We start from the raw sequence: 15,203 nt of genomic DNA, 5'->3' as shown, positions 1-15,203 counted from the left end.
GTTCGAATCCCGCTCGGGCGTGGTTGTTTGTGAATGTCCATTCATCAATTTCGTTATTTCATCACTCATCCCCATCTTCGCAAATTAGCCAAGAGACACAAAAGGCGAAGTAAAATAAACTAAATCAATCAATCAATCAATCAATCAATACAACGTTTCGCATTTCTTTAAAAGTGTGTTGCCTACACATGTAAGTACTGTGTTGTACCCCTGAAAAAGCCAAGTGACCTTTGTTAAATATTGAACAACAACTACTCTCATGTAACCACCCAATATGCCAAACCAAGAATATGTGACAATAGCTTACATACCTATACTTGTATTCTTCTTTCCAGCTAGTAACAGTTATATGTGGGGGTGGCAATAAAGATCTCAGCCAGGGAGTTGTAACGTACCCAATTTGCGTTACACGGTACGTTCCATTTTGTAGGAGGAAGAGTATGGTTCAACTGCTGGTACCCATGTAACGTAACGAAATGCAATATGTTATAGATTGACGTTACAAGGAACGTAACAAAATGTATTATGGTAGATATTAACGTTATAAAGGAACGGAACGAAATGAGCACATTGGAACATAACGTAATATGCAATATGGTATATACTACCGTTACAAGGAACGTAGTAACGAAATGCAATATGGTATATACTAGCGTTACAAAAACGTAACGAAATGCAACATGGTAGTAAATAACGGTACATAGGAACGTAATGAATGCAATCCTCCGTAACGGAATGAAGTGAAAGGCAATATGGTTAATTAACGTTACATAGGAATGTAACAAAATGTAAACCACTGTAGCGGAACGGAACAAAATGCAGTTGGGTACATACAATCTGCATAAGGAACGTAAATAAATTCAGTATGGTAGATGTTAACGTTACAAGGAAAGAACAATTCACAAATGTTAGCTAGTAACGTTATAGGCGCGTGACGAATATAATCTATTTAACAACAAGGAAGAAAAAGGAATAGCCAAAATCTCTTACGCGTACCTTTCATTGGAACATTGCGAAATATAACTCAGTATATCGTATGGGATTAATGTGAAATAGCCGTTAAAAATATGGTTGTTTGTAAAAAAAATGAATTTCAACCAGGGTTGTTAAAGGGTCAGGAATTTTAAATCAATTCAATTCCGGTTCAGCAGGGAATATTAGCAAGCATAAATGGATCTGGACTGTAAAGAGCCTTTTTATGTATTTCAATTCGTTCCAGGGACCTTTTCTCCTGATCAGTTGAAATACGGCACAGGGACCTTCTTTCCGGATCAATTTAAAGACGGTCTAAGTTCCATATTGAAATGAAACAATACGCAACTTGGACCGAATTTAAACTGTGCGATAAAAAAAGATTCCGATCTTGTTGGGGAACCCAATAGAACCCATTAGAATTTATGGGTTCGTGGACGTTTAACAACCCTGATTTGATATTAAATTACATTTTTGGCTAGAAATTGAATAAAGCTTCGAACTAGTGTAGAAATGAGTAGCAATAGGCGTGCGCACGGGGTGCAAGTGGGGGGGCAAATGCCCTTCCTAATCATGGACATCTGTCTATATTTTAGACGCAGGGAAATATGCCATATGCATATGCATATTAACCCGATAATAGTGTTGCCCCCTCAAGAAACACCACTTGAATTCGAAATTATCGGGGTGTAAGGGGTGACCTTCCACGTAGTACACCCAAATGTCAACCTCACTTCCACGTTAGTGCACCCTGGACTCAGGACTAACGAGGCTCTGGCGACTGGCCCCATGGCCAGTATAATTTTGTGTGTCTTGTCCTGTTATTTTGTCCTTATGTGTGCTGAGTGCCCCTTTACAGCCTCAGCTTTTAACGAAAGTCAGAACATTTTAAGCTTTTAAGATTTTACTTATGCAACGTTAGAGTTGTTCTTTGTAAAGATAAGGGGCTGGACCCCGTATAATGTGACGGGTGCAAAATGGCCTAAGTGCTGACGCACCCACAATTTTAACATCAAATCAAATCAAATTCGAAATTATCGCATTCCTGCATCCCCATTATAATAATTAATGTAAATTACTATGACAAATCAAATTATACGTGTGAAATATATACTTTTAGCTGACATTCGTTTTCTAAAGGGGAGAGGTGGCCATCCTCGTCCCCCTTCCAGGTTTCCATGCCCCTATATTATTATATTTTAATCCAGAAATTTAAGGTAGAGGAATCATATCGCCGGTTATTAAACGATATTATGCTCTTGAAGAAAATGAAGTATTTTGAAGCCGATGAAAGTTCACAAAGGAACAACGGCGGAAGAAGTTGCAGTGGCACAACCACAGGGGGCAGGGGAGATTAGCCCTCAAACTTGTACAGAAATCAATTCTAGGAGGGAAGGAAGGCAAACATTGGACTATAGAAAGAAAGGTTGCAGAATCTAAGAGTAGCAAGACAAAAGGATACTCAAGATGGATTTAGTTTTCACGTCTTTCGTGCACTATTTCTTCCAGACGGCCAAGAGCAGCTGCAAGGGGGCACAGAGGGGCAATTGCCCCCTCTCGTTTTCTATCTTTATACCAATTTAAATAAAGTTATATAAACTTGGACAGTTGCTGCTGCTTACGGTGTAAGTTTTGCCCGTGTAAGGTAATAAATAGATTTATTATTATTGTTCATTTATAAACACACTGTATATGAGTCATTGTGAATTCGAGTCAATTTAAACATTTTGCGTTGTTGCGAGATTATCTATTAGGATAAAATTTGGACATAAATAATCTAAGTAGAAAAAATGCAACTTGTATATCAAAATTGCCATGTCCATCTGATCTCCGAAAGTAGTGTTTAGCACGTCACATTTCAAGTATATGATTGATTGATTTGGTGTTTTGAGTCCACTTTATGCATAGTAAGGCTAATCGGGACTGGACCTACAGTTTGAAGTGGAATCCGAACCACTTGTGCCTCCACCGGGTATCGAACCCGGGACCCCTTGATTACTAGGCGACGACCCAACCACTGCGCCATCGGGGAGGCCATTTCAAGTATAGTCCATGATTGTATCTAGTATATGAACGAGATGTGTCCCTCCTCTCAAACAATACGTGGCTTGTCCACAACGAACGAAGTGTGTCACTTATAAATTAAGTCCGAAAGCAGGCATTATGCATGAACAGAACAAAAAATACTCCTGAGAAATTACAAAAAGTATAAGCCAGTTCGTCGCCGGGAGGTATTTACGGTCTTCCCCCCAACCTATCCGCTTTAGGTTCCGGGTTCGAGTCCTGGTCTGCAAATATCTTTTTTAGGTGTCTCTTCATCAATTTCATCTATTTATCATCCATCTTCATAGTTTCGATTAATTATAAAAGTGACATAAAAGCAAAGCAAAATAATTGCAAAATGACTACAATGTCAGAACTACATTTGAAAAATAAAATGCGAGCAAAAGATTCATTTTCAAACAGGTATTTGGGTAAAATTGTGTAGACAGACAGCATGCTCCCGAAAGTTGCCAATCCACGTGTAGCATGACCTTCGATACTGGGGTTGCGCTTTTTCAGGAAAGTTTTCTCGACCCTCCTCAAGCATCTTATCAAGAATGCCTCGGTGTTCGCAGCATTGCCAACTTATTTTCCGTCGGAAAAATCTTTTTCCTCCTATTTAATCTGCGGTTGGCTCTACAATACATCATATTAAGCAAGATACAACAACTGAATTACGGCGAAGTAGGTTAGAAACCCTGCGTGCTCAAGAGCAACTTCGATAAGGCACCTGAATTGTTTCGAGCTGAACCAGGAAATGGGCGATCTTTATTCCCGAAGGCCATTCCGTAAAACTAATGCCACAAGAAGTTTTCTGTGTGGATTTGAGAGCATGAAATTGTAGGTTGATGATAGTACTACAAGACGTCAAGTGGATTTGTTTTCTGTTTCGTTATTTTATATAGCTTTGCTACCTATATAGTTTGAATAACTAATCAATCATTTGATGAGCAGACAAACACGAAGAAGCCGATCCCGTGGTAAGTTAGTTAGCGTAATACACTGCGAAGTCTAATGTCGGATTAGAAAATATGGATGGGTCATTTGTCTTTATATCACTTCCATCACCTATCACATCCTTTATCATCGCGATTAACCGAAAGTGGTAGACGCGAAATAAAAATAGAACCTTTGCATGAATGTCCGAAATAGAGGCAAGGGCACGACCCACCTGGAAAAGGAAAGTCAACCAAAAATTATATATATCGCGGAATTGCATTTTAGCTATAATAATATATGTTAATTATTGCATGAACATGATAACTTCAAATTAAAGCAATGGTTTTTGAGGAGACAACACTGTTATGGGGGAACATGCACCTTGTTTGTTCCCCCCACCCTGGAAAAAACTACCTTGCTTGCCCCTCCCTGGAAAAAAAAATCCTGCAGACGTCCATGAACCTTTGATATCGACTTCGGAGTATAAAGCTGCAACGTGCCACCACTCGTAACTCCAGGGTATGGAGATCCGAATTGGCAACACACCGCTCCTTGCTCCGGCTGGTCAGTTGGGAAGGAAACCACCGAATTGCGACATGTGACAGTAAATAAAATTCCAAATACTTTATAATTAAAATGTCCAAAATCTTTAATCACGAATCGCGCGCGTACATACTGATTCGCACAAATTAAAAGTTATAATTTATTGGGTCATGCACGCTCGCAGGCAGTCATAAGCAATTTATTTAACACGAGAGTCCGCGCACCGCCTTCACAGTTAATAGCAAGACCTCAACTGCTACCTCAAGCGCGAGGCGCAGCATAACAAATTGTTCTAACTTACAATACAAACTCATAACATAAAATAACACAAGAAAAACTGATAATTTATATAACACATCCATGTTAATTAGCGATAGTAAGCTAAAGTTAAGGTTGGCAACAATTAAAAATGCCAACGTGGAAGTTTTTACATCGCCAAGAAGACGAAGTGTGGTTCCCCCACTCCTAACAAACAGCCAATAGGAATACGATATTTTATTGAAAACGAGGGAGAAATACTTTGCTATAATATTACAATATTAAACTATATAGAAATAAATAAACTGATTTTATCAAATAAATCATATTTTCCCTTGTACATAAAAAAATGATTAAATAAAGATTTAGTTTATAACGAAGACAAATTACTTCAATCTTGTACATTGTTGAACAAAAATCGATATTAAGAAGAAATGTATTTAACTTGTGCTTCAGAAACAATGAAAACGTTGCATATATTATTTGGGATAATCATTAGCCTATAAATTCTGAATAAATGTTGCAAAAATACGCGAATAATATTATAAAATATAAAAAAAACGTAATATATACATGAATTATAAATAATTTAATCCAAGTTCTTAACTTGAAAATATACGAATAAGATAAATGCCAATATACAACTGAAATCTGCCTAACATGGCGGACGTTAGAAAGCATTGTTTCTTCAATGTATAGCGCGGCAATAGACCGCGACAGCCTCTTATTTGCCAGGAAATATCAACACGAGAACAGGGATAGGAATTTCTCATTTTAGATTTTCTGAAGCTAATTTCAAGTATGTGGTGAAAATGCCTTCTATTTAGTATGAAAATCGTGGTTTTTAGTTTGAATGTTTTTTCCTAAAGACGATATGAGGCATTGCGGATACGAAGGGCGAACTCAACAAACGTACATTGTGAGGGAAATGGGTTTCAAGTTGTCAGGCACAGTTCTAGCTCCACAAAAACTTGGTAACAGTAGATCGTAATATTTCATACGTGATTTTAAAAGTTTTTTTTATGGAGTTCGCACTGTGTCTGACAACTTGAAACGCATTTCCCTCACAATGAACTTTTTTGAGTTCGCCCTTCGTATCCGCAACGCCTCATATTTTAAATTACTTTGAAGCATTTTGGACCATTTTTATTTCTATAAGCAACTGCATTAATTATACATCTGATAGAATGATCTTAAACATGAAACTCATTGTTTCTTCCAATGATTAACTGTTTCCTTTGCCTTTCATTACGCATGGTCACTCAGCCGCTATCTTTGTTGTGAGCCTAGATTAAGTGTGATTGGAGCTTATCCTCTATGGTTTCTTCATACAGCATGGCTGTGGGCTACATGTTTGACATCTTAACACAACTTCTTTCAAACATCACTCATGAAATGTATTTCACCTATCGTCCTACGGGAATCAGAGGAACGTAACTACAATAATGCTGTTTTCAGTTTTGTTAGAAAAAATCCTCTGAAGAGTATTTGGAGTAAATCGACATTTTTCCACTTCTAATTCTTATCTGTAAGGCGGAGTCACGTTTAAGAGTCATATTCCTAAGAATACATTATTTCCTCTCCTATAAATTTGATAAATTGGAGTTAAGTCCCTCTGGTTCTCACACACGCTATCAGCTCCTATTTTCCAAAATTTGGCACGTTAGGTATTACGCCAGATGTGTCATTTGGGTATGATACATTTTTATTATATGCCTGTGGAGATTCGAACAGTGTTCTCGGCTTGCGAGCCAGGTTATATCGGCGTTAGCGTCCAACGTTTGGAGCGCATACATTGCTCTAAGCAAGATGCTCTCTACCTTATGATGGGAGCAATGTATGCGCTCGAAACATTGGACGCTAACGCCGATTTAAGCTGGCTCGCAAGCCGAGAACACTTCGCCAGGAAAGCTACACTTTTTTACCCATGAGGATTACTATCCGTGGCCTGCAAGCAAGGTTCTTGTATGTGTGACTTTTCTGTTTCTCAGACTACGTGTGACTACGTGCAAATTATGTGAAACAATAACAAACAACTTCCCGACCGATTTCCAAGGATCATTTCACCCTAGCTACAAACTACCACTTCGATCACTGCATGCACGAGTGAGTAGTGGTATTCGCGTGTCTTCCCTTTAATGCAAAACCACAATTTGCTCCACAGCATGCTAGGATTTTCGAAAGCGATACTTGTGTGTTAATTTAAATTTTGCCCTGTTCATTCATCTATACAGTATTTACTACTTCCAAATTTGTGTGCCTGTCTTGAGTTTGCATTCTCGTGGCTGCTGCCATATTGCGTAGATGAAAGAAAAACACACTCAATATACCAAAATTGCTTGTATGTATACATCAGACGATAACAGATGAAACAATTGCAGCCTACAATTTCCCTCAATCAACTACAATTGCCATCTGAGTATGAGAAACCACTTGCATTCTAGCCGGGTTCTATTCCTGGTGGAGGCACAGTGGTTCATTTCCCACTTTAAACTGTAGGTCCACTCCCAATTAGCCTATCTGTGCATACAAGTGAACTTAAAACAAGACAAACTTTCATTCCAACCTCAGTCACTTGTGGGAGCTGCTTAGAAGTAGTAGTGTTGCTGGCATGGTGGACTTCGGTTATTACGTTTGCTTTTAACAGATAGATACATTTTGAATAATAGTGAAATCAAAGTAATCGATTATTTTACCGAATGACAAAGTTATAATGGAATTGTGTTATCTCCATTACAGAACAACTACCTAATCTCATTCAATTCCAGTGTTCTATCTGGTAGATAGATATATCAACCTTTGCAATGATGTAAACTTTCAGTGCAATGGCGACAAAGGTCCAATAACTATAATGTCAAACTTTAAAGATTTCCTGACAAAATGAAAAATGGACAGATCATTTACATTCTCAATAGACATGTTGAAAAAAAGACTGATATTCATTTTTTCTAATTTCTTTTTTTAGCGTAGGTAAAAGGAAGTCACTTGAAAAAAGTGGGAATATAATCAAAATGTCCATCAGCTATTCATTGATTTCAAAAAAGCATATGATTCGGCAAAAAAGAGATAAGTTATATAATATATTAGTCGAGTTTGGAATACCTAAGAAGCTTGTTAATATGATAAAAGTATGCACCAGTGAAACAGAAAGTAAAATTCGTGGGGGTATTAATGTGTCTGACAAATTTACAATTCATGATGGGTTAAAACAAGAAGATGCATTATATCCATTGCTCTTTAATTTTGCCTTAGAATATGCTGTTAGGAAGGTAAAATAAACTAAAGAAGGACTAAAATTAAATGGTGTGACTCAGTTGTTAGCATATGCAGATGATGTAGACTTATTAGGGGATGATATAAATACAATTAAGAATAATGCAAAAATACTTTTCGAAACTGCTAAAGACATAGGTTTGGAAGTTAACAAAGAGAAAACTAAATATATGCTTACAGGCCGAAACCAAGGGTTATGTAATAATCAAAATCTAATTATTGATAACAACTCGTTTCAACCAGTTTCCAAATTCAAATACTTAGGAGTAATATTAACAAATGAAAATTATATTAAAGAGGAAATAAAAAGTAGGCTTAATTCAGGAAATGCATGTTACTTCTCTCTTAATAAACTTTTGTCTTCTAGTTTAATAACTAAGAAACTAAAAGTTAAAATATACAAAACAGTAATTTTGTATGTAGTGCTCGTATTATATGGGTGTGAACTTTGGTCCCTTACATTGAAAGAGGAACATGAATTGAGAGTATTTGAAAATAAGGTTCTTAGGAAAATATTTGGACCTAAAAGGGATGAGGAGACAGGTGAGTGGAGAAGGTTACATAATTTAGAACCACATAATTTGTATTCATGTCCAGATGTTATTAGACTAATTAAATCAAGAAGACTTAGGTGGGCAGGCCATGTAGCACGAATGGGAGAGGAAACAGGAGTTTATAAGATTCTTGTTGGGAAACCTGATGGTAAGAGACCTATAGGAAGGCCAAGACGAAGATGGAGGGACAACGTTGAGGTGGACCTAAAGGAAATCGGTAGGGATGGAAAAGAGTAGATCTTGCTCAAGATAGGGACAGATGGAAGGCCTGTGTTGCTGCAGCCATGAACCTTCTGGTTTAAGAAAGCTAGAGAGTTAGTTAGTTAGTTAGTTAGTTTAAAAGGAAGTAGCTAAAAATGAGTAAATAAAAAAATATTACGTGGCAGAGTGGTTAGCACAGCGCGCTACGACGCCAGGGGTCCCGGTTTCGAATCCCGACCTGCGCATGAGTGTTCTCTGTGAGTGTCCCTTCATCAGTTTCAGCATTCGTCGCTCATGCTCATCTTCGCTTTCTGAACCGCCAGGTGTACAGCACGTGGCGTAGCGTTTCGCGTCCGAATTCCAGGAACAGGCAACTTACGTTTACCTGACCAAGTAGCGTTTCGTTCGAGGGCTACCATCCTAATAGTGTTTAATGAAGCAAACTCTTGCTAACACTCTTAAATGCTCCATCCAAGAAAATATTTTTTGTTGTTTTAATATTTCTTTCCCTCTGGAAATTGCAAATCTCACCTTCATAGTTGTCAGATAGTAAGAAAGTGTTGCCATCTGCCATGACTAAAATTTCTAGATCCAAGTTCATTTCCTCTCGACGATTTGTTTTGATTTGATTTGTTGTTTTAAGTCCACTTTATGCACATTAAGGCTAATCGGGATTGGACCTACAGTTTAAAGTAGGATCCGAACCACTTGTGCCTCCACCGGGTATCGAACCCGGGACCTCTCTCTCGACAATTTGTCTGAGTCTGCTCTCCGCTGTCTATGCAATGTAGTTTTAAAAGTTGTAAACCGAGGTATACTAGTCACCAATTCCATCGTTGCCAGTGGTTAGTCAAGGTGTGACTCATCATCAGCCAGGCTCGGACGAAACGCAACTCATTAAACCGTCACAGACGAACTGTAGCATTTTTCTAGAAATTTCGCTTTCGGACGAAACGCTACTGAACCGTACAGCAGTCCCAATGCCTGCTCCAAGTAGCACAGCTGCTTTCGGAGCCCTTGGTTTGGGAAGGGGGTGGGGATGAGGAAAGGGTCTTGATTTTTTATACTGAAGCTCGTTCATTTCGTTCTCCTATTTCTCTTGGTTGAATTTTCTGAGATACGGAATCTACCTCATTTTGCTTTTCATTACGTTTTATTGCGTCACCCACGGTATGCTTACATGTACTTAACATTTTCAATTTCCCTGTACCCTTTGGTTAGGTACGGTAAAAATAAATAGCTGCCGTTCGTCAAATGTTGTATTTTTGTTTTTGTTACCCATTTTTCTCGTACTTCAGTCAGGGAGCAATGCAGCTACTGGTAACAAATGTAGTCAGGAAGTAGCATCAATTGTTCCTCCTCCGCACTGTAGTTGACCAGAAAAAAAAAAACTATGTAAAGCCTCGTTTCTATTACCACAAATTTGCCGCGCAACATGACGCGTGGCATGCGACGCTGCATGTGCCAAGCATTTGTTGAAATGGAAACGGTCTGCAACATGCCGCGGCGCCATTGCCGGGGACAAAATTGCCCCAAACGATTAAGACGCACAACATGCGCCGCGGACAATGGAAACAGCCTGCAGCAAGTTCCTGGGGCATGCGCACTAGAGTAGAAACAGACGACGCGACTACCATCTGTGGTCCAACAAGATTTAATAACAATGCAAAATCACTTACAGTCATTCTTACAAAGTTTTCGTATCCACTTTGAAGACGTAAGTCTCTCATCAACGAGTTATACGCTCCTTCCGAATTTCTTTTCGCTAGAAAACTTCTAATCCACCATCTAGGTCGTTTTCGCTTCTTTTTTTTTACAAGTTCATGGTACGCGCCTGCCATAACCGCAAAACCCGCCATAGTTGTATTGTTCATCTTTACACAAGTTAAATCACCACCAAATTATTACAATACAAGAGAAGAAACACTGACTACTCTAAAGCACAATGGAACAACGCTACACTCAAGTCCTGCACTCCGGTGTTGTTGCGGGCGTATTTTGCAGAAGTAGTTTTGAATTGGAAACAGTGCACTAAATGACGCGCAACATGCGCCGGCGCATGTTGCGCGTCATGGGTCTGGAACTTGTCAGAATGGAAACGTAGCTTAACAGAAACAGAAGGCTTTCACGATTTGTCTGAATATTAAAGTGATCTCTTTTTTCACACCCAAACATAAATAACTATTTTCAGATTTGAAAACGTAACAGGGGTGTAAGGGGTGACCTTCCACGTATTACATTCAATCCTCAACTTCATTCCACGTAGTACACCCTGGACTGCTCTTTCCAGACTAACGAGACTCTGGCGACTGGCCCTATGGCCAGTATAATTCTGTGTGTTCTCCTGCTTTCTGTCATATGTGCTGAGTGCCTCTTTACAGCCTCAGCTTTTAACCTAAGTCAGAATATTTTAATATTTCATTTATGCGACATTACAGTTACGTTATTTGTTATGGTAAGGGGCTGCACCCCGTATAACGTGGCGGGTGCAAAATAGCCTAAGTGCTGACGCACCCAAAATTTAAAAAGAAAGTTACATATAACTTTAAGAAATGCGTATAAATATTTCACCATCGTTTATATTTATGTACATGTTGTTAATTTTCAAATATTGTGAAGAAATGCAGCAAAATGCTACGTATTTGATTACTAATGTGAGCCACTGTATATGTTATGTTTTTATTTCATGAACGATGTATGGTCAAACATTACTTTGCAGAGCTCTGTGGGGAAGTGGTTAGCACAGTGCAATACGACGCCACAGGTCCCGAGTTCGGATCCCAGCCTGTGCATTATTTTCTTTGTGATGTCCTTTCATCAATTTTGTCATTTCATCACCCATCCTCGTCTTCGCGATTAGCCAAAAGTGGCATAAAACCAAAGTTAAATATAACAAATCAAAATCAAACATTACTTGGTATGACAAGAATGGATAGGTTATTTTGAAGCTGCTGTTATTAAAAGCAAATTGTATGTAGCTTTCCTAGACAGAAGTTTCACACACAGAAACTGATTGATTGGATAACGGCTGCGGATTCCTACTCGAGCAGAAAATATATATATTTCCATTTATTACTTACAACAATAGCAGACTGATTTCCTGCTAAATCAAAGAAAACTTGCATTCACAGTTACAAATTGACGTGTTGAATGAACTTAACTACAGATTTCTCTCACTCCAATTCTGATTAATCGAACAACACACCACAACGTGGGTCATTATATATTTCCAACTTACTCTCGAGTTCCTCAACTAAAAATAAATTGACTGCGAGACAAAAACTCCTCTCCGATAACACATTATATGCAGAGTATACGTAAGTTGAAATTCCATCATAATAATAATTTGAATTCTTCAAGTAGTAGCTACAAATATAATTTTTCATACATATTTTCTTAGCAAAATATGAAGTTCCTCACTTCACAAGGATAACATATACACAGTATTTCACAAGAGTTTTTAGTTCGAGCTAGTCGTAGGCCTAATATGAATATAAACGTCACTTCATTACTTAGTTAAAAAAAAAAGTGCCAGGCAATCAGAATTCGAGGGTATGCCTGAAATTATTTGTAGTATCTCATGTATCAAGGGGGCTTTTTAAGTAAAATGAAGGATACATACCACATGCTTTGGTCAATTCAGAGTAGTAGAAACGTAATTATACTGCATGTTGCAACTGAAACCGTAGCCTCGAAGGCCGAAGTCGTTTAGTGATCCACTCATACACTCGGTACCAAACATTTCAAGTTCGAGTAGACATCTGGGCATGGCTGTTTTTTTTTGTAAGCATCCCTTCATAGATTTAATATGATCATCATTCATCTTCATCGTCGCGATTATCTACAAGTGGTAGAAAAGCGATATAAAACATGAATAATACAAAAGTATAACAAACAAAAGAGGACAAAAGGATGAACTGAGTTTGAGTTAATGATAGGAAGTTTTATAAAATTACTGTTTCTTGAATAATCTTGTCCTTTGTTCCGATTGTATTTCTCAGTCACACGTTGGTCAATGTCCATGTCGACTGCCGTTCTTGCGTTCTTGAAAATTACTTTCTTGTCTGTCTATGCCCTTCTTTCAAACGTGGTAGGTAGGCGGGCGTTCTGCCTGTTTCTACACCAAAAAGTTTAATGCACCTCCTGTCCAAGAAGACAAGAATTACTAAAAGTAATTTTTAAAATTGTAAGCGGATGAGGGCCCTTGTAAATGATAAAATATGCTGTCCTTTTATTCGCTTAGTTTTGAGAATCACTTTCCATACAATTCTTGACTTCTTGAGAGTCCAATGGCCCTGTCTAGCTACAGACCAGTTGCACAAACGCGGTTTCGTTTGTTTCGTACAACAATTCCATCTAACATTTCGTTTCTATGCATTTTCTACTTGCCAAAAGTGCCTTTCATATCGCCCCAAGGCGTTGTCTACTCGGATGCTTCGTGATCGAAGGTCACATGTACAAAGTTTCAGGATTCAGATTTTCCGATTTTGCGTGGTGCTGCTGCTATCAGTTCGGTTCGCCTTCTCAAGGTCGCGCAACAAGCAATTATTTTTCGTCTTCCGATAGGAGAAAGCTTGCCTCTCGCTTAGGTGGACGAACGCGTGGCACGGATGATTTTTTGGCTCGACCATGGTTGGTCCTTTATGTTTCGTCCTTCAGCAACTTAATCTAAGCACGGATCATTCTCATAACCAAACAACTGTATTTTTTTAAAAAAAATGATGTAACACATGTAAACAGAGAGAGAGAGAGAGAGAGAGAGAGAGAGAGAGATAGATAGATAGATAGATAGATAGATAGATATAAACGTTTTCCCTCAACAAACGTTTGCTTTGCTATCGTATAAAGTGAACGTACATGTTAAAATTCATCTTGCATAAATAATCAAATTAGAACAAATTCACATAAAGCGATTAAGTATGCAGAAAAGAAATATATTTGTGATAAATACATAGTTAATAAGTAAATCCAATAACCAAAACTTTAGTCACGCCGAATCTTGTTTACGGATGTTTTCAAACGTTTTGTTTTACAATTTATTTTTTTCACTGACATCCAAAACGAAAATACGTATTATAACTTAGTGACTTTCAAGGGGTCAAAGTACTGTAATGTTAGTATGCTGCCGATCATAATTATGAGGCTTCTTCGAAAACGCCTTCGATAACGGTATTTGCTATTCGTAACGGACATGTGTATCACTTTTTCGAAACAGACTTTTGTGGAGGAAAAGAACTGTAACGTTACAAAAGTAACGAGCACAATTATACGAGAGACCTATGTTATTCTCTCCGGAACACGGCATCGGACACGGTATTGCACATCGGAACGTCTGTATGATACCAGCTATAAATAACGTTGTTGCTTTGAAAAAAGGAGTGTAACGTTTTTACAGTCGTGACCTCAATTAAGTTAATGGTTAATTGTAACGTTACTATCACTTTCCACATACACTAAAGTTACTAGTCAATACGTGACGAACCTCTTTCTTACCCTGTAACGTTACTGGTTGCCGGCAATGGATGTAACGTTAAAGTGTCACGTGAAGACCTACTCCTTTAGAGATCAGTTATGGTTCGGTACCGTTATGCACACCTGTAACGTAATGTTCATATACCTGAGGTAACGTTTCTGTTCACGAAAAAAGTTATTCTGTTTCTGGTTGTAACGTAACGGAAACCGTAATTGAAAATACCGTTCCATTTCGTTACGTTACGACTCCCTGATCTCAGCAACTGCACCAAGTGTATAGTTTCCACCAAAGCTGGAAGAAAATGAACGGGCTATTAAGAACAGGGTGATTCATATAAAACTGACACATTTCATTCATCATTCATTTCAATAGGAATACATCGTAATGCTCCTTGTTAGTCTCACATGGAATGGAACATCTGGGAGATTCATACATTCTCAAGAGAGTGCACAGCTTAGCAAGATTTAGTAGCTTTCGTCGCCATATTGTCTCAGTCGCTGTAAAAATGCAGTCCGTGGCTACGAATTTTCATGGGTGTTTGTTGAGCAGTTCAATGACATAGAGCTCTGTCAAGGGTATCTTTTCAGCAGGGTGGCTCCACGTGCCAAGCACCAAATGAGGCCTTGGTGCTGATCCAAAGTGCCTGAGGACCGGATAATTTTTTGAAACTTATGGCCATCAAGATTACCTGACTTGACCCCCTCCTCGACTTCTTCCTGTGGGGGTATCGTAAGGAGAATGCATATGCTACATGCCCTCGGGCATTGTACGAATTGAAGAAAAGCATCACAAACGATATGACTGGTATTGACAGAAGCATACTCGAACGAACAGCCACGAACATGACCAGCTGTGCCTTCAGTAGAGGGGGAAGTTGGAGGACACTATCAGCATGTAAAGTATGCTACATTTCAGATGTAGCAACGTGTTGCTAGTTTTATCTTGTT

The 15,203-nt window shown here is 38.5% G+C and overlaps 1 protein-coding gene across 1 annotated transcript in view; it reads left to right on the top strand.

Annotated features, from left to right (window-relative positions):
• The window catches only part of LOC146004767 (thiamine-triphosphatase-like), a 411,047-nt gene that overhangs the window by 204,908 nt on the left and 190,936 nt on the right, over positions 1–15,203 (top strand). The gene's annotated exons all lie outside the window — the stretch shown is intronic.

This window comes from Lepisma saccharinum, chromosome 22 (assembly GCF_977018435.1).
Source record: "Lepisma saccharinum chromosome 22, izLepSacc3.1, whole genome shotgun sequence".
In the NCBI taxonomy this organism is placed as follows: domain Eukaryota; kingdom Metazoa; phylum Arthropoda; class Insecta; order Zygentoma; family Lepismatidae; genus Lepisma; species Lepisma saccharinum.
The sequence above is the reverse complement of the archived record's forward strand: the minus strand, read 5'-3'. Positions and strand labels throughout refer to the sequence as shown.